The sequence below is a fragment of the Biomphalaria glabrata genome, chromosome 15 (assembly GCF_947242115.1).
Source record: "Biomphalaria glabrata chromosome 15, xgBioGlab47.1, whole genome shotgun sequence".
In the NCBI taxonomy this organism is placed as follows: Eukaryota; Metazoa; Mollusca; class Gastropoda; family Planorbidae; genus Biomphalaria; species Biomphalaria glabrata.
The window spans coordinates 24,583,350-24,604,183 of NC_074725.1; the positions used below are offsets into that span (position 1 = coordinate 24,583,350).

At 37.7% G+C, this 20,834-nt stretch overlaps 1 protein-coding gene across 3 annotated transcripts in view; it reads right to left on the bottom strand.

The window, feature by feature from the left end:
* LOC106079153 (chordin-like) overlaps positions 1–19,100 on the bottom strand; it is a 68,128-nt gene extending 49,028 nt beyond the window's left edge. The window contains exons 1-2 of one of the 3 annotated variants that reach the window (XM_056012529.1): positions 18,799–19,100; positions 17,595–17,638 (exon numbers count right to left, since the gene is read on the bottom strand). The gene's annotated coding sequence lies outside the window, so the exon portion shown is untranslated. The remainder of the gene's footprint in view (positions 1–17,594; positions 17,639–18,798) is intronic. The other 2 variants (XM_013240293.2, XM_013240292.2) reach the window with 2 other exon arrangements.
* Between the last annotated feature and the right edge of the window lie 1,734 nt (positions 19,101–20,834).

Here is a 20,834-nt window from a genome sequence, read left to right on the forward strand (position 1 = left end):
TCTGAGGACCTCCATGAATGTGTGGCGCCAAGTTGTACTAGGATGTCATCGCAACTCTTCTTATGCGTAATTCATTTTGTCACAGAACATGTCCCGCAAACCCCATGCGACGCTCTGTCACAATCTTACTAAGGGGTCGACTCCCAGTTCGGCTTAGGATTTCCTTGATTTAGACCCGATCTCTATAACTGACTCCTAAAATCTGTCTTAGCCATCTTTGTTGAGCCACATTTAGTGTTTTTCAATTTCGGCAGATGACCAATCACTGCACTTTATCAATGGAGCCCAGCAACTAGTAGAAATTTGTAACCTCTCTTGAATACGCTCTTTGAATTAGGTGACTGTAGTTTGATTTATATTTTATATCGAAAAGGGAAGTTTTATCGTCAAAATCATCTGTTGGAGGTTTTAAACTAAAAAATCTCTGGAGTTGTTGTTTTTTTAAAATTCAAAACCCCATTTAGCTACGGTCATAGAATTTGGTAACTGTAGTTTGCTTTAGAATAATATTGAAGATAGAGGTTTTTCACCCCAAAACGCTCTGTAGGGGGATTTTAAACTCAAAACCATCTGGGGGGGGGGTTAAACTTTAAAAAAAAAAGCCTTCTTTAGGAGAGGGATTTAAACTCAAAACCCCCAATTGACTCGGCTACGCTGAAATAATTTTAGTGTGTAATTTACAATTTTTTTATATTGAAGAGATATTTTTCAGCATCAAACCCCTCTGAAGGGTTGTTTAAACTCAAAACCCCTTTTGGCAACGCTCATAACATTTAAGTGTGTAATTTGCTTTTTTTTGCTTACATTGAAGATGTATTTTTTAGCTTCAAACCCCGCTTGGGGAGGGGGGTTTAAACTCAAAACCCGTTTGGCTACGCTTTGGCTACGCTCATAGATTTTAGAATGTATAATTTGCTTTTTAGCGGCCCCCGAAAGGGGAAAAGACGCTATTAGTTTTGTGCGAAATGTCTGTCCGTCTGTCCGTCCTTCCCGTTTAGATCTCGTAAACTAGAAAAGATATTAAAAAACCGACATCACAATATTTTAGACCATTCAAAGTTCTGATGCAACGGCTACTTTTTTTTTTTCTGAAAGCGAAAAATCTAATTTTTTAAAATCAGTTATGCAAGCAGCTTTCTAAAGAGAAAAAGCTAATTAGTATGCATTATAAGTTAGACCTAATTTAAAACGAATAGTAATCTTATAAACTTCATTTTCCTTAAATTTTTTTGAGCCTTTTACTAACAATTAAATCAATTATAACACATCAGTTAGGCCAGGGGAGGCGCGGTGGCTTGGCTTCCGAACCGGGTGTCCCGGGTTCGAATCCCGGTGAAGACTGGGATCTTCAACTTTGGAATCTTTGGGCGCTTCTGAGTCCACTCAGCTCCAATGGGTACCTGACATTAGTTGGGGAAATGTAAAGGCGGTTGGTCGTTGTGCTGGCTACATAACACCCTCGTTAACCGTAGGCCACAAAAACTGATGAACTTTACATCATCTGCCCTATAGACCACAAGGTCTGAAAGGGTAACTAGTTAGGCCAGGTTCACATCTAACTTTACATTCACTTTCACCGATCCCTTGATCTGCGGGATCATTGGGGCACTACACAAGATCTGTTAACCTTCTTTCTCCATTCTTATCTCTCATTTGTCTTTGATATAATTTCATTCGGATATTCTTTCTGAAAATATTGAAGCCTGCCTGGGTGGACCACTTCGGGGGCCGATTTTGAGTTTGTGTTTCCACACAAACTGTCTAGCTTTAAACTCCACTGGAGAAGAGCTTAAACTCAAAACCCCCTTGACTACACTCATAACATTTTGAGTGTATAATTTGCTTTGTTTTTAATATTAAAAAGGTATTTTTTGCCTTCAAACCCCGATGAAGGGGGGTTTAAACTCTAAACTGAGTCAAAACTCATTTAGCTACGCTCATAACATTTTGAGTGCGTAATTTGCTTTTTTTTATACCGAGTATTGAAGAGGTATTTTTTAGCTGAAAACCTTACTGAAGAGGGGGGGGGGAACTAAAAAACCCTTTGGCTACGCTCATAGAATTTTGAGTGTGTAATTTGCTTTTTTTATATTGAAAAGGGGGTTTATCGTAAATTTTGGAGGCGGTTTTAAAATCAAAATGTTCCTTAACTGTGCTCTTGGAATTTGGGGATTGTCGTTGGCATTTTTTTTTTGTTTTTGTTTTATAGAAGAGAAGCATTTTACTGCAAAAAAAAACCTGGTAGGGGGTTTTAAACTCAAACCCCCCTGTTGGGGGGGGGGCTAAACTCGAACCCTTCTGGTAGGGGGTTTTAAGCTCAAAACCCCCTTGGCTGTGTCAGGGCAAGTGATGGTTTAGCATTAAAATCTCACCTAAAATAAACAAAATCAGAGCGAAAAATCAGTCACTAAATTCCTACCCCCCCCCTGCTGGGAGGGATTTAATTTCGGGGGGGGGGGGTGGAACCCCAAACCAACCCCCCTGGCTACGCCCATGTATATAAATATTGTGCCTAATTATATAATCATGAAATGAATGTGTCCACATTGTGACTTTAATTGGTATTTCTAAAATTATTGCTACAATCTGTAGGTTAGAAAAACAAGGGACATAATAAAGAAAATCATCCTTGCTCACATCTCTCCAGCAAAAGTTCGGTTGTATATTCCCAAGCATATTTCTCATTTCTATATGAGACCATCGCTCCGTGACTATAGGAAACATTTACATTATGTAAACCGTGATTGTATCATATCTAAATTGCGGGCAAAATAGCGCCGACAAAATAGCGCGAACAAAATAGCGCAGAAAAAAAAATATTTTAGTCATTTTGAAAGAAATACTTTAGATATCGTAAAATAGAGTAGAGCCAATATTTTTGTTTTGTTTTAATGTTATCGTCATGTAAGAATCATTTCGCAGGAATCACTTTAGATATCTTAAAACATAAATAAGGAAAAATCATAATAAGGTAAAACGAATAATTGCAAAATAAAGCATTTATTTACATTATAAAAGTGTACTTCGAAAACACGCAAAGATACTTTTCAAATTTACACATACACGCACATACATACTTTCACAAAGTTAAATTGTAGGAAATGCCACTTAGAAATTCCATCACTGGCTTGTTTCCGTACAATGGCAATATAGCTTCAAGTCGTCTGTTAAGATGGAGGTACTTTGTCTTGCTTGCAGCTTTACTTCGTTCTCCAGCATTGTACATCAGAATCTTGTTCTCTGTGTTCTGTTCTCTGAGGAAGTGAGAGATTAACTTGTACACATTAAGGTGATGACCGTCAATAGACAGTTGAAATGCATGGTGCCATCCCTCCACTGAATTGTTTTTTCGTGGTAGATTGTCCTGCACACGATCTCTAATATTCCATAATGCTATCGGAAATCTTGGAGTCATTCTGCGGTTTCGTCTCTGGCGACCAATATAGTTGTCCTGCCAATAGTCATACAAATTCCCTACAACATCTGGCCGAGCTTCATTTAATTCTTCAAAGGCAGTATTTACATCGGCAGGTGGAACAAATGAAAGGGCTAACGGCATCTTGAAAAACATGCGTATCCGTTTTAGAAAAAAACAACTAAATGTTGTCATGGAAAAGAATAAACCATAACAAGACGAAGGCAATGTTTCTATTCTTGTCTCATGAAGGGTATGCTTGGGTGAGACGGGAAGTTGATTCAGGCCTACAATCCAAATGGACACTCCTAAATTTGATATCTATTTGATGGTGTTAGACAAAGACGGACAGGAAATAGCTAAATCAGTGATTGAATTGGTCAGTCACACTTTCGTATTTCCCTATCTTATTTTGTCGGGTACCACATTTCAAAATCCTATTTTTTAGCAAGTTATTCATTTTAATGAAAGGTGAAAAAGGGGAGTGATATAAAATTTAAAGTACTCTCGTTCTCTGCAAATATGGCATAATCTCAGATCTATAAATATTGAAAAAGATAAGAGACATCAACCAAAATGATGCACAGGGCATTAAATTACTAATAATCCGGTACTTTTATACACATCATATAGAAGTCCGCGCTATTTTGTCTTGCGCTATTTTGTCGGGAAATTTCGCGCTATTTTGTCATATACATTTGGCTTGAAATATGTCTGCATTCTGTACATTGTGATTGTAATATGTCCATATTCTGTACATTGTGGTTGTAATAGTGTCTCCGATGTATATTCATTAGTTGTAAAAAGTATACGGTCGTATACTGTGATTTGTATACGATTGTATACTGTGATTGTATACTGTGATTGTTATTCTATGATTGCATATTGTTATTCCCTATTATATTCTTACAGTTACACTGGGCAGGGCATTTTTTATTTATTTTTGTGTGAGCTGAAAGGTGGTTGACGTAACAGATGTACCTCACGGAAACGCTTTAAAGACCAGCTTAGACGACAACTTGCTTTGAAAGACATAGAAGAGAGCTCCTGGTTGCAGGCGGCTTTAGAACGAGACAGCTGGAGATCACTTCCAAAGGCCACGGGATACACATTTGAGAGAAAAAAAAATACGCTGCCGAGGACAGACGTAGACGGCGAAAAGAAAATCTAAATAGACCACCAGCGGACAATGGTTGTGGGAAGATATGTAGGGGTGGAGGTGCGGTGGCTGCCGGGTTCGAATCCAATGGTGGAGACTGGGATTTTTACTTTCGGGATCTATAGGGCGCCTAACATTAGTTAGGGAAAAGTAAAGACACCCTCGTTAACCGTGGGTCATAGAAACAGATGACCTTTACATCATCTGCCCCATAGATCACAAAGTCTGAAAGGGCTGGGAATGCGTAACCACGTAAAATACTGCATTCTTCATTAATCTTTGGACTCGAAGACAAGCCTTATTACAATGTGATGATTTGTCTACTATTGTAAAGTCTGGTGGTGATTAGTCTATGATTGTTTGCTGTGATTGTGATTTGTACACAAACTTTAAATTGGGATTGTAAGACGTCTATGTCACTACTTAGAAAGTGTTCTTTTTTTTTATCAATGTTTTTTTTTTTTTACATAGGCTAAGTTTTTTGATGGAGTGGGAGATATGTGGTGGAGATTCGAGGGGCTAAATATAAAATAATTCAGAATGTAATATAGAACACCGCAATGAGTCAATTCGACAATCCCTCAAGACACGCTGTCTTCATCCGGTCTTAGCCCAAACTCCATTAGCCTCTCATAGCGTCAAACGTTAAGAGAAATGGTATTGATCTCAATATGTCACATTACATCAAAAAATCAGTATAAGGATCGATTCCAGTACAAAATCAATAGTTATACAAATCGATTACTACATTTCCTCCCATCCTTAAAAATTGTGTCCCGAATCAATGTTAGTTTAGATGAAAAGTACCAGAGCTGCGCCACTCCCTCTCTCGACTTGCTGTAGCGGGACGGGCGCTCGAAAACTATTCCATTCAATTTCTTTGCAGAAAGTATTCCTTCTAACTGATCAGATTAGACATTTATTATCTGCTTTACCACTGGGTTTGATCAAATAGCCCCAAACGCTAGATTTATTTGTTGTCTTTCTATAAAAAAATATCGAATACGTTTCTTTCAGTAGTCTATCAATGTAAACAACAGTTGATCGTTTAAGCCGCATTAGAGCATACAACTTCTTGTCAGATAAGTCAAGACGAAATCATACAACTTCTTGTCAGATACGTCAAGACGAACTCATACAACTTCTTGTCAGATAAGTCAAGACGAACTCATACAACTTCTTGTCAGATAAGTCAAGACGAACTCATACAACTGCTTGTCAGATAAGTCAAGACGAAATCACTAAACTTCTTGTCAGATAAGTCAAGACGAACTCATACAACTGCTTGTCAGATAAGTCAAGACGAAATCACTAAACTTCCTGTCAGATAAGTCAAGACGAACTCATACAACTGCTTGTCAGAAAAGTCAAGACGAAATCATACAACTTCTTGTCAGATAAGTCAAGACGAAATCATACAACTGCTTGTCAGATAAGTCAAGACGAAATCACTAAACTTCTTGTCAGATAAGTCAAGACGAACTCATACAACTTCTTGTCAGATAAGTCAAGACGAAATCACTAAACTTCTTGTCAGATAAGTCAAGATGAACTCATACAACTTCTTGTCAGATAAGTCAAGACGAACTTATACAACTTCTTGTCAGATAAGTCAAGACGAAATCACTAAACTTCTTGTCAGATAAGTCAAGATGAACTCATACAACTTCTTGTCAGATAAGTCAAGACGAAATCACTAAACTTCTTGTCAGATAAGTCAAGATAAACTCATAAAACTTCTTGTCAGATAAGTCAAGATGAACTCATACAACTTCTTGTCAGATACGTCAAGACGAACTCATACAACTTCTTGTCAGATAAGTCAAGACGAACTCATACAACTTCTTGTCAGATAAGTCAAGACGAACTCATACAAATTCTTGTCAGATACGTCAAGACGAACTCATACAACTTCTTGTCAGATAAGTCAAGACGAACTCATACAACTTCTTGTCAGATAAGTCAAGACGAACTCATACAACTTCTTGTCAGATAGGTCAAGAGGAATCATACAACTTCTTTTCAGATAAGTCAAGACGAACTCATACAACTTCTTGTCAGATATGTCAAGATGAACTCATACAACTTCCTGCAGATAAGTCAAGACGAACTCATACAACTTCTTGTCAGATAAGTCAAGATGAACTCATACAACTTCCTGCAGATAAGTCAAGACGAACTTATACAACTTCTTGTCAGATAAGTCAAGATGAACTCATACAACTTCCTGCAGATATGTCAAGACGAACTCAAACAACTTCTTGTCAGATAATTCAAGATGAACTCATACAACTTCTTGTCAGATAAGTCAAGACGAAATCACTAAACTTCTTGTCAGATAAGTCAAGACGAAATCACTAAACTTCTTGTCAGATAAGTCAAGACGAACTCATACAACTGCTTGTCAGAAAAGTCAAGACGAAATCATACAACTTCTTGTCAGATAAGTCAAGACGAACTCATACAACTGCTTGTCAGATAAGTCAAGACGAAATCACTAAACTTCTTGTCAGATAAGTCAAGACGAACTCATACAACTTCTTGTCAGATAAGTCAAGACGAAATCACTAAACTTCTTGTCAGATAAGTCAAGTCGAAATCACTAAACTTCTTGTCAGATAAGTCAAGATGAACTCATACAACTTCTTGTCAGATACGTCAAGACGAACTCATACAACTTCTTGTCAGATAAGTCAAGACGAACTCATACAACTGCTTGTCAGAAAAGTCAAGACGAAATCACTAAACTTCTTGTCAGATAAGTCAAGACGAACTCATACAACTGCTTGTCAGATAAGTCAAGACGAAATCACTAAACTTCTTGTCAGATAAGTCAAGACGAACTCATACAACTTCTTGTCAGATAAGTCAAGACGAAATCACTAAACTTCTTGTCAGATAAGTCAAGACGAAATCACTAAACTTCTTGTCAGATAAGTCAAGATGAACTCATACAACTTCTTGTCAGATAAGTCAAGATGAACTCATACAACTTCTTGTCAGATACGTCAAGACGAACTCATACAACTTCTTGTCAGATAAGTCAAGACGAACTCATACAAATTCTTGTCAGACGAACTCATACAACTTCTTTTCAGATAAGTCAAGACGAACTCATACAACTACTTGTCAGATAAGTCAAGACGAACTCATACAAATTCTTGTCAGATAAGTCAAGACGAACTCATACAACTTTCTGCAGATAAGTCAAGATGAACTCATACAACTTCTTGTCAGATAAGTCAAGACAAACTCATACAACTGCTTGTCAGATAAGTCAAGACGAAATCACTAAACTTCTTGTCAGATAAGTCAAGACGAACTCATACAACTTCTTGTCAGATAAGTCAAGACGAAATCACTAAACTTCTTGTCAGATAAGTCAAGATGAGCTCATACAACTTCTTGTCAGATAAGTCAAGATGAACTCATACAACTTCTTGTCAGATAAGTCAAGACAAACTCATACAACTGCTTGTCAGATAAGTCAAGACGAAATCACTAAACTTCTTGTCAGATAAGTCAAGACGAACTCATACAACTTCTTGTCAGATAAGTCAAGACGAAATCACTAAACTTCTTGTCAGATAAGTCAAGATGAACTCATACAACTTCTTGTCAGATAAGTCAAGACGAACTCATACAACTTCTTGTCAGATAAGTCAAGAGAAATCATACAACTTCTTATCAGATAAGTCAAGACGAACTCATACAACTTCCTGCAGATAAGTCAAGACGAACTCATACAACTTCTTGTCAGATATGTCAAGACGAAGTCATACAACTTTCTGTCAAATACGCCAAGAGGAAATCATACAACTTCTTGTCAGATAAGTCAAGATGAACTCATACAACTTCTTGTCAGATAAGTCAAGATGAACTCATACAACTTCTTGTCAGATAAGTCAAGACGAACTCATACAACTGCTTGTCAGATAAGTCAAGACGAAATCACTAAACTTCTTGTCAGATAAGTCAAGACGAACTCATACAACTTCTTGTCAGATAAGTCAAGACGAAATCACTAAACTTCTTGTCAGATAAGTCAAGATGAACTCATACAACTTCTTGTCAGATAACTCAAGACGAAATCACTAAACTCATACAACTTTTTGTCAAATACGCCAAGAGGAAATCATACAACTTCTTGTCAGATAAGTCAAGATGAACTCATACAACTTCTTGTCAGGTAAGTCAAAACGAACTCATACATCTTCCTACAGATAAATCAAGACGAACTCATACAACTTCTTGTCAGATAAGTCAAGACAAACTCATACAACTTCTTGTCAGATAAGTCAAGACGAACTCATACAACTTCTTGTCAGATAAGTCAAGACGAACTCATACAACTTCTTGTCAGATACATATATTAAACATAAATAAATAACAGCACCAGGGACCAAGTTTTTAAGAGAGAAAGTAGTGAATTAAAATGCTACGAAAATAAGGGCATGCGCCGACCGAGGCTCGAACCTGTGACTCTGGATTCGACACCACCGCCTAGCGATAACGCACCAAGCGAAACATCGGAATGTCCAAAAAAACATTCTTCTGATCCAGAGTCATTTCGCCCGTATGTAAATTACCACCCCAGTGGTCAAAGTTCACAAGCCCCAGCTAGCCCCTCCCCCACCCTCGCAGCATCCGTTCACTAACAACTTCGATAGAGCCGACACAGACAGCCGTTAGGCATGTATTAGACAAACGATGGCTCTATCTAATTTTATATCTCTCATAAAGACAAGTGGGCAACATAAACACATTACGTATAGAAGCTTCAGTGGGTACGAACAATAATGCTGTAAACGTAAACATAGATCTGAAGCTAGGTGCTGAAACAAATGATACATACATATATTAAACATAAATGAATAGCAGCACCAGGGACCAAGTTTTTAAGAGAGAAAGTAGTGAATCAAAATGCTACGAAAATAAGGGCATGCGCCGACCGAGGCTCGAACCTGTGACTCTGGCTGCATTCAATTTGTTTCAAGACACAAAAACGTGTTTTTCTTTGTTTTGTTTTGCGTTACCATATACCAAATGAAGTGCACTGAAACTATAGTTCACATATCATAAACCATATGAAACGCAGTAAACCAAAGTAGACATACCATATACCAGTGATGCCCAACCTTATTTGGTCTGCGGGCCATTTTAATTTTCGGCATTCGTCTCGCGGGCCATATCACCAAAAAGAAAAAAAAATATACAATAAGCTATTTTTAATAGTTTTATTTGTGGACCTTATTACATAAATTAATGTGATGCATGAAGTTTATCCAAAACCATCTTCTGAATATCTGGCTGCATAGATAAAACACCCAGCTGGAGCACTGAATGTAGATGTTCATCCTTGAGGCAATGACGTCCCATGGTTTTCACCCGTTTCATCATTGAAAAAGTTTGTTCACATAAATCAGTGCTTGAAAACATTGTGATCATCCTTAGCGCTTGTTGTCGAAGATTTGGAAACGTTTCTGCAGGTAGCATGGAGTAGAAGTCAACAGTCTGCATCACTTGAAATTTGTCAAGCAGGTATGTCTGGCTTTGTAAGTCAATCAGTTCCAGTTGCAGATTTGTCGGAGCACTTGACACATCGGCAGCAAACGGATTTTCAAAAAGACGGATTTTTTAAATTCTGAAAATCCACAAATCTTTCACTGAAATTATTCATCAAGAGCCTCAGAAGTTGAATCATTCTTTCTTTATGGAAAGACATATTTAGCTGCTTATCATTTTGTAGAGAGGTACAGGTTGGAAAGTGGACAAGATGCTACTTTTTCGCCTGTTGAATGAAGAGTTGCAATTTTGTTTGGAAAGAATATGTCTGCATACACATGCGAAATCAATTTGTCTTTCCCTTGTAGTTTGGTGTTGAGTTCATTTAGATGTGATGTCGCATAAAATAGCCAAATCCCAGAACCATGAGGGGTCGTTCTGTTGTGGCACTTGTTTTGATTTATCGGTCATAAATATTTCAATTTCCCGTCTCAAATAAAAAAAACGTTTGAACACCTTTCCTCGGCTTAACCAGCCCCTCACTTCACTGTGAAGTAGAACGTCTTCATATTCGGACTCTATTTCTGTCAGAAAATCTTTGAAAGTTCTGTGATTCAACGTTCTGTGATTTGATCACAATCATCATCACATGGTCCAGATTTAAAACCTTTCCACAGAGATTTTGTTGGTGAATGATGCAGTAAAGCCGCGGGGGTTCCTTTCCATTTGACTCAACAACTTTTTAAATAACTCTTACTGTCAGCTCGCTGTGACATCCAACCATATTTCTAGCGCCATCAGTAGTCACTCCAACTCATTTATTCTAAGGAAGAGCAAGATCCTCAATGATGGTGGACACTTCTTCGAACAGGTCTTCTCCAGTTGTAGTCCCATGCATGCTCCTCATAGCTGCTAACTCCTCTGTTATATCAAAATTGCTGTTGGTACCGCGATTAAGTACCAAGAGTTGCGCAGTATCAGTTATGTCAGTGGACTCGTCATCAGCAATAGAAAACATCTAGAATTCTGCTGCTCTGTCTTTTAATTGTGAATGAAGATTTACCCCCATATCTTCCACTCGCCTTGTAATTGTCATGCGAGAAAGGCTGACAGCTTCTACTGTATTCTTCATTTCAGGACACATTTCATCCATCACTGCTAGCAAGCACTTTTTTACACATTCGCCTTCGGAAAAAGGCTTCATTGCTCTACTTAAGATGTGAGCAACTCTGTAGCGAGCCCTTATCGCCGACTCATTTTCTTGTCTCTTTTTGTTAAATAATCTCGTCAATCCCCCAATCTCTAGTCGTAACTTGACAATCTTGTCTTCGCGGCTCCAACTAAGAATGCCACCATATGTGTTTAGCTTCATAATGCCTTTTAATGTTATGTTCTGTAAAAACAGCCACACTTTCTTTACAAATCAAACATTCCACAAAAAAAAGTAAAGATCTGTCCACTTTTCCTGAAAGTTTCTACATTCAGAGTCCACTTTTCGTTTCTTAGGCTCTCCCATGTCATTAAATCACAAACGTTAAACACTACGGTACCAATCGCTTTGATATCAAAAGAACACGACCCAAAATGATGCATCAATGATGCTCTGTGTTGCACACACAAGGTGTCAAGGACACGGCTAGCTCAAGACAGTAGCGGAATTTTCCAAGAATTAAAAAAAGCTGTCCAGTTTTATCGCCATTAAAAAAAATAACAACACTTGTGTTCTTACAATAAAAAAACATAAAGATGGAATTCATCAAAGAATGAGTGAGAATCCTAAAAAGAATATTTTTTTCAACATTCTAATTTTTTTCTTTTTTTTTTTACATTTTGTTCCAATGCTTTGGCGGGCCGGATAGAAGCACGTCGCGGGCCTGATCTGGCCAGGGGGCCGTAGTTTGGGCATCGCTGCCATATACCATACTAGCAGGATATGACACGCTGCCTGCGAGCCTTAGTTTTGGTATTACTGATCTACTGGATTGAATTTAGATCTATGTTAAACATGGAGAATGTTCCTGTCACGTACACTATATCTATATTTAGCCATAGTCTATATTTAGCTTGTCAGCAGAATTTTAGCTACCTCGGGATTTTCTATCACGCAACTAAATAAAGTTTTGAAATGGATATGATTGGTTTGAGATGTTGATTGTTGTACATTGAGCTGCATTTATTGGTCAGATTTTAACCAAGCGGCAGAGAGATATTTAGTCACATGAAAAAACGCCCAAGCTTTGTAAGCTGAGTGATTTGACCGCCAGTCTTGTGCGGAACGTGTTAGATATAACATGTACGAGAGTCTAGTGTTAGAACTCAATTATATTATTGTGTAGATCAGTTTTTCTATTCAAGTACATTTAACCATTGTAATTATTTGTCAATAGCTTTTCCAAGTTTTGAATTAAAGTAATTGTTTTAGACGAAGAGAAGTTTCTTCATTGAATATATAATAATATACTTAGATCGTCTTGTAAACTAGTAACTTCTAGATGATTCTCTTATCAACTGGCAACTTCTAGATGATCCTCTTATCAACTAGCAACTTCTAGATGATCATCTTATCAATTGACGATTTCTGAATCCTCGGCAATTACGATCATTGATTGTGCTTCAACGTGACATCTTGGCATCAAGTTGGATCGTAACATCTAGCACTATTGATGATCGTAACAGTTCCCTTCACATTTTTTTTATATTTCGTGACGAAAATATATGTTGAGTGTGAAAATGAGTTTAACCGTTCAGCAGGCATATAAAAAAAATACAGTGAAAACGGTTTTACCCGATTTGTTTAAAAAGTTAATAGAGATAAAATTAGGTACTTTTTGTCTATTTTTTTGGCCCTCTGGTTGTGGGAGGAACGTTAAACATACACTACGGTCTCCGCCATGCTCTAAGGAACATTTATGCCTAATTTTATCACGATTGGCCAAACGGTTTTGATTTGCATTCGGTCATACATACATACATACGTACGTTGACTTACCATATACTATATGAAGCGCATTAAAATTAAGCTGACATACCATATACTATGTGAAGTGCATTAAAATTAAGTTGACATACCATATACTATATGAAACGAATTAAAATTAAGTTGACCATATACCATGAAACATACAGAAACTTGGAGAGTCACTAAAACAAATATGGAAAAGTTCCAGACCTTTGTTAAAGATGCCTATGCTGAATATTAGGAATTAGGTGGCGAGAAAAGATAACTACTGTCAATTTGTGGGAGAGAACTAGACAAAAGCCAATAGCCCAACACATCAGAAAACGAAGTTGAGCTAGCTAGGACACACCCTGCGAAAACCAGCTACCAATGTTGTAAGGCACTTGATTGGAATCCCCAAGGAAAGTGGGCAGACCCAAGCAAACCTGGAAGAGGTCAGTTATCGGTGAAGCTGAGTACTGGAATGACATGGGAGCAGATGGAGAAAGCTGCTCAGAACCGAGTTCGGTGGAGAGGTGTGGTTGCGGCCCTATGCTCCCCTGGGAGAGCACAGGATTAAGCCAGTAAGTCAAACGTCACCATATACCATATGAACCGCATTAAAATTTTAGTTGAAAATGTTTTTACAAAGCTTATATCAACTCACTCTGGCTGTCTGTGTGTTTGTCTGGCCAAAAGTTTGTACACGTCATTTCTCCGACACCCAGTCTCGGATCCAACTGAAATTTTGAACAATTATTTCTTTTACCTGACAACACAAGAATCAATAAAAATTTTAAACCAATTAGTTAATTAACTATTGGTAATAAATTATTTTGTTTGGTATCTCAAGATAAAGAACTTGTATTTGACTGAAGTGGTTGTATAAGCTGAATTAGTCCCCTTTCCAAGGGGAAGAAATAGTACTTGACTGAAGTGGTGGAATACGCTGAATTAGTTCCCTTTATAGAGTGTCTTTTGAGGCTTATTACAAATTTAATTACATGACTGATCCAAACCAATTGATACACTTAATATACGCTTTGTTTTTTTAAACGTTCTTATTTTTATTTTGCTCATTATTACATAGAACACTAACACCATATTCTTAGATTAAATTGGTTTATGAGTGTTTGCTGCAATTCAATAGCTACTCTAATCCAATATAATGCGTTCTATTTTCTCACCTGCTCCTAAATGTCCACTACCATTTTATGATTAAACGTTTTTAAACAGTTTTCTGCTTTTACCGCACTCACTGACACAGTGGGAAACTCAGCCTAACCATTGTTCCATCAAATAAGAAGTGGGCTTAAAAATGTCAGATTTTCCTGTTATATACATTTGGCACGATGCCATCATTTTGTTGACATTAGAAGAAATACCGGAATTTCCTTGACTCCGTTTCAAATGGATACCGTTGTTTTTTTTTTTTTTTTTTTTTTTTTTTGTTTTCTTTGTTTTTAGTTCCACGATATACTCTTGAACATTTCTAGATGTAAGCCTATACATGTTTTGCACGTCAATTCTAGTATATCTGATAGTCGTGCTTGGTATAGCTGATAGGCTAGTTTAGTCTGGCCGGAAAGTTAAGCATTCTCTAATGTAACTGCCTGCATACATACAATTTGAGTTTGAGTCCCATTGATAACTGAGATTTTGAATTTCGAAACTTAAAGGATGTCCCTAATCCATCCAACTCTAATGGGTAGCCGACATTTCTTGGGAAAAGTAAAAGCGGTTAGTCATTGTGCTGGCCACATGACACTCTCCTTAACCGTCTGTCATAGAAACAGATGTCCCTTACATTATCTGTCCCATACATCGTAAGGGCTGTAAGGGGAAGTTTACTTTAGTTACAGTCCAATCGTTGACAGGTTGTTGTTGTTGATTACTAAAAGGCCTTTTTTTGTTTGACACTTTGAAACTCTAGACCCGTGGATTCTATTCACCTAAAATTGCCACAAAAATAAGTCCTAAATAAACTTTCTATTTTTCGGCTTCTTGATGTAGATCTATTCTTTATAAAATTATATTTCATAGCTTTCTGCACACATGCGTTCATGCAGCTATTTCAAGGTAAACAAAAATAGTAAATTTAACCTTTTAGAGCTTGCGATCTATGGTGGCAGATGATGTCAAGGTCTTCTGTTTTGTGTCGAACGGTTAATGAGGGTGTCATCAGGATTCGAACCCGGAACCCTCGATTCGGAAGCCGAGCGCTTTACCACTCAGCCCCCGCGTCTACTACACATCAAAGAGTGTGATTCAATGCTTTAAAAATGCAATAAACATTTGTATGCCGTTTTTAAGAAAACGAAGCTTCGGGAGAAAATATTGTCTGTGTGTGTGTGTGTAAATGTGCACAAGCATTTTACTTGTTAGCATGTTATTTGGAAGTAACATTTTGGGCCTATTAAATATAAGCGCGAATAAAGAAGAAGTGTAAGACCATAGAGGTTGTTTTTTTTGGTACATTCGTTGGTATATATTTACGTTTTTAAAAAATAGCCTTTTCACCCTCTATAGTGTGTAGATAAAATAAGGAAATCTTTAACTCAACCACCATAAGTCACCATTCATAACATTAACAAATTAAATTCACCAATTCAGTGACGTCGTTTTAGGAGCTTATAAACTGCTTTAACGAGAAGCGCCTGTAAAGGACTGTAAATAAAATGGTGTAGTTAAGAACGGTTAGGCCACGAAAGGTGAGATTGCAGAGTCTAACAGTTTTTTCTGACGTCAGAACGGTCAAATTCTCTATGTTCTATCGTTCTGCTGACGTACCGGTATTTTGCTTGATGATCAAGTCCATTCCGAATGTTCTACTAAGGATGCATGATCATTGGTCGCACATCCGCGAGTAAGTTGCGTCCCCTTGCCAACTTGTCTACAGACAAGACCCAATTCTACCCTAAACCTTCCTTTCAAAGTATACTTTTTTCTCGTGCACACACAGAACAAATATTTGGATAGAAATAGGCGAGTGTCTATGTGTGTGTGTGTGTGTTTTCGTTTCTGTCAATAGGGAAAAAAACAGGCGTAGACAACTAAACAAAGATATAAAAATAACATGGTTGGATTATAGAGATATTGCTGGGACAATGGAATACCGAGAGACAAGACATCCATTTGGATTTGTTGTAACTAGACATGTGGCCTATAATCTCAAAAGCAAAATTGCAGAAAAACATTTGGTCCCACTGAATGAAGGAATGCTGGATAGAATGCTAGACATGGTAAAGTCGTTGCGATGACAAGTAAAGAGTTCAACATTCATCTCATTATCGCAGGTGTCTTCAGAAATCTATAGAATTTTTTCAACACCACAAGGAAATAGAAGTCTAAAATAGATCTACATGCATTTATAATGATGATAATTAATAAAGTAATTCACTCAGTTTCTTCGCCAAAAAAAAAAACAACAAAAAACAACTGTTTACACTTTTTGCAATCCCTGACGCTCCGGGTACCGCATTCGTTTTCATCATTGCTTGGATATCCTTCACAAAAGAGATGATTCCTTTGTATGACATTAAGACTGCCATTGTCTGAATCCTCGATTAGACGGCTTGTACTAAATAAACCTATAGACCTTACATTTTATTGAACTAACCCTGGAAGCAGTTTCTCTTTCCTTAGATAGGCTCTACCCCTCAACCCACGAGTTCGTTTGTCAAAGTAGGCAATAATGTGACACCTTTTCATCTCTTTGAAGCAAGAATAGTCTGCCTAGACATCGTTTTGAAACAGGCCTAGTCTGCCTAGTCATCTCTTTGAAACAGGCCTAGTCTGCCTAGTCATCTCTCTGGCGCCTGTTAGCTCATCCAATGGCCTTAGATCAGTTTTAAACAATGCACATAAACAACATTATCACTAGTACATCAGAAGAGAGGCCGCAAAAAAAAAAAAAAAAACAGAAACAATTTTTTAAAACAACAATTGCCTAGATATCCTAAGAAACCACTACACGATCATTAATAACGTTATTAATTATTGTAAACAAATATTTTGGAAAAAGTGACAGGGGGTGACACCAGGTGAATCGAGCTAAGCAACTTCTCTGTAAAACAATCAATGTTGAACATTCTGATATGGACCTAAATTAAAAAACAATACAATATACTGGCATACAAGAGAGAGAGAGAGAGACAGAGACAGAGACAGAGCAACAGACAGACAGAGAAGCAGATTAAATGATTTCTTTGTACGTAATAAAAGGACTTGAAAACACGCCGAAAACAAACGACTTTCAAATAAAGTGTTAAAATATACTTAGTACTTTGGCCATGCATTTCTTCTTTGCTAGCGGTAAAGGATACATATAAAAGTACAATAGTTGATGAAGACATTGCGCTGTCTTTAGAATAGATAAATGTATTTTACATAACTGTACATTTAATGAAAGTGTCTTTGTATAAATTTGAATGTAATTATAATTTCAATTCTAATTTTTCATTTATTGTACTTTTAAATTCATGCCAGATTCTTAGCCTGAAAAGTAAATGGCCGAAATCTCTCCAAGCGTAACTAATTAATCACTAGATCAAAGCGTGCAAATCAACTTTACTCACCTATAGAATGGCGCCACTGAGTTTTGTCATTTTTACAGCTATACCTTTCAATTCAAGAATGAAAAAAAAAAAAAAAAAAAAACGAATTATCTCCCCTAACGTAGACGACATAACTACTACCTAGACACAGTTTCAGTGAGGACAGAGTCTCATGAGTGACTACACTATTTGGTCAAATTATTATACAGACAATCCTGTAGGGCGAGATCGAGTCGAAATTTATAGAACAGCCATTGCCCTATTATACTGCTTTAGAAAGGGACTACTCATCATAAGACTGTATAAAGCGCACTTGCCACCTATATCACAAATTTGAATAAAATTATCCGTCAGTGCAATAAAGAAGTGCTCAAGCGATACAATATAACTATGTCCAGACTTGATATAGCACAATAACGAATTTTAATACAGAAAGGGCCATAGTCGAGTCAGTAGTTAAGATGATGTTATTCCCTCAAAAGTCTATAAGTAATTAACTGAAAAGTCTACATCAATAATCTTCAACCCACTAACTATGCCGTCACTAAAATGTCGCGTTCAAAGTCCGTCTACTACAGTGCGTCTCTAAACTTAACTTAAATTTAAAAGCTTAACAATTTGATCATTTAGAATATATACAATACGTTTGACTATAGAGACATATGGCTAGCGCTGCAGCATATCATGTTTATATTTCTGAGCATGTTAAAGTAAACATCAAATAATGGAGTGAGTGGTTCAACTGACCATAGCACTTTACTTCGTCATTGACCTTTCATACAAAAATTACGGTACTACTAATGGGATTTGAAAAGATCGCCAAAGTGGTATCCTCTTATATGCTATATTTATACTTTATACTTACTAGATATATTGGAAGTAAAAAAAAATGCCCAACAGATCTTACAATAAATTAGTTTGGTTTCTTTTGACTAGTGTTCCCCCATTCTACTCAGCTAGTACTCTCTACTGATTCTCTGTGTATAGAAATGAGTGAAGCACAATGAAAAACAAATGAAATTCAAAGTCTTACTGAAGCAGTTTATATTATTAACTTTACGGCATTGGAGAGAAGGGGGAAACTATTCAGAATTAAGAAGAAAAAAATGAAAACAGAAAAAGAATTTTTAAGATTTAAATCTATCAAAAGATCTATAAAACACTTAGATATTCCTTTCAAATTTGAAAGAGAACAACTCAATAAATAAACAAATATAATCCTTACCTGGCAAACTAAGTATGAGACACAATTAGAATAATCCCTGCTAGTCCACAGAAACATCGACATCCAGATCTATACTTGATTTAGTCAAAGTCTGCAATGTCCGACTGCGTTTGCGTTTTTACGGTCTGTGTTAAGAACTGAGAGAAAGAGAGAGAGCGAGAGAAAGGAGGGAGAAAATGGGGAGGGGGCAGTGAAAGATCAATTTGTTTGGACAGTGCCAAGGAATCGTTGGATAGTGTCTTCTCAAAACATTTGGAAAATAGTCGAACACACACACACAGAATGTAAAAACTAAGAAGACACCCCCCCCCCCTCTCCTTTACTAGCGCCCGTGATGCCGGGAGGGGGGGGGGGGCACGGCCGACAGTAAGGTTCCACTTCCAATATAGTGCCGCCGCCATCCAACAGGTGAGACAGGGAGAGAAAGAATATGCCAGAGTGTGTGTGTGTGTGTGTGAACGCCTGCGCGCAGTTTGAAAGAGAGAGGTAGAGGGGTGGTGACTGGGTGGGGAGTGAATGGCGACAGAGGGATAGCGGTCAGACAAATTAGCCGTTGGGCAAGGCAGAATGAATGAAAGGATGGACACACGTCATGAAAACAGAAGAAAGTAAAGGAACAAACAATGTACATGACGCTAGATAGAAATGAAAAGAATGCACAATGACATGAAGTTTAGAGAAGAAAGAAGCAATAGCGTTATTGTACACATGTCCAGCAGACATGTTGGAGTGGTCTGGGTGTGACACCTACAAAAACAAAAAACGAGTGCAATGCTTTACAAACTACATTGTTGTCAACGAAGTGAAATGTAGAACTTGTCCTCCAAACAGAGTGGTATAGGTTCACATATTGAAGGTAAGTTCTAACAACAAAACGTAAGTTCAGTGTCTCAGATGCGTTGTTGAATAGCATCGTATTGAATGAGGAATTCAAGCCTAGTTCCTTTCATTCTTTAACTGGAACAGATAATTGTAGCGCCTCTTAGTGAAGTCAGAAGCGCGGTGGCTGATCGGTATTGCGCTTGGCTTCCGTACCGAGGGTCCCGGGTTCGAATCCTGGTGAATACTGGGATTTTTAACGTGCAATATCTGCTTTAGTTTGTCTTCAGTACTATAGAATGAAAGATTCATGAAACTGTTGTAAGGAATTATGTTTGTGGTCGAGGGGAGGGCTGGTCTTCATAGCTTTGGTCGGCAGTCAGTCTAGGAGCCGGAAACTCCAAAACAAAACCTACATCCATTTGCTGTCCACAGTTGTCTCAGACTACCGAGTCACTGTGGTCGACATTAGACCTAAAGAGTGATTTTCGGCTGCCAAATCCACATTCCAATATAAAAATACTTAGCGCATGCTGGATGTCTTACGGCGTTTCACAAAACCTATGAGGCGACACTTGCATGAACGCATCTACATCAAGTTCCGCACAGAAGGCAGTCCATAACATGCGGCGCTGACCCTCCGGTGCTAAAATTACACATGATTACTACTGAGCTGCTCTATGCCGAAGACTGCGCCCTTCTTGCACTCAGCTTCAATTTGCCATCCATGTTTGCCTAGTCTGCTGCCTCGTTTGGTCTGTCCATCAACCTCAAAAAACGGAGGTAAGGGTTTAGAAGTCCCCATACAGAACTAATCCAGCTCCACAATGTGAATGGCGACTTCCGTAATGTTGTTGATTACTTTACCTTCCTTGGCAGCACAGTGTCCAACAATGCCTGTCAAGAGAAATAGATTCTCTCTAAAGCTAACAGCGCATTTGGTCGCCTCTCATTTGAGTATGTCGGAAAAGGTCTGTTCAACTAACAACAAAAATCATTGTTTAAAAATCAGTGGTTCTCAGTAAACTTTTGTATGGCTCTGTGACCAGGGTGACCTACTAAACTTACTGAAGGCATGTAAGGCTTCTGGAACACTTCCATCAAAGATGCCTTCGCTTCATAATGGGTACAATTTGGCAAAACTGCATTATAAATAAAAAAAATTCCTGGAGGCCGGGATGGGGTGGACAGTACAGAAGCTTTAACCATTCGACAGC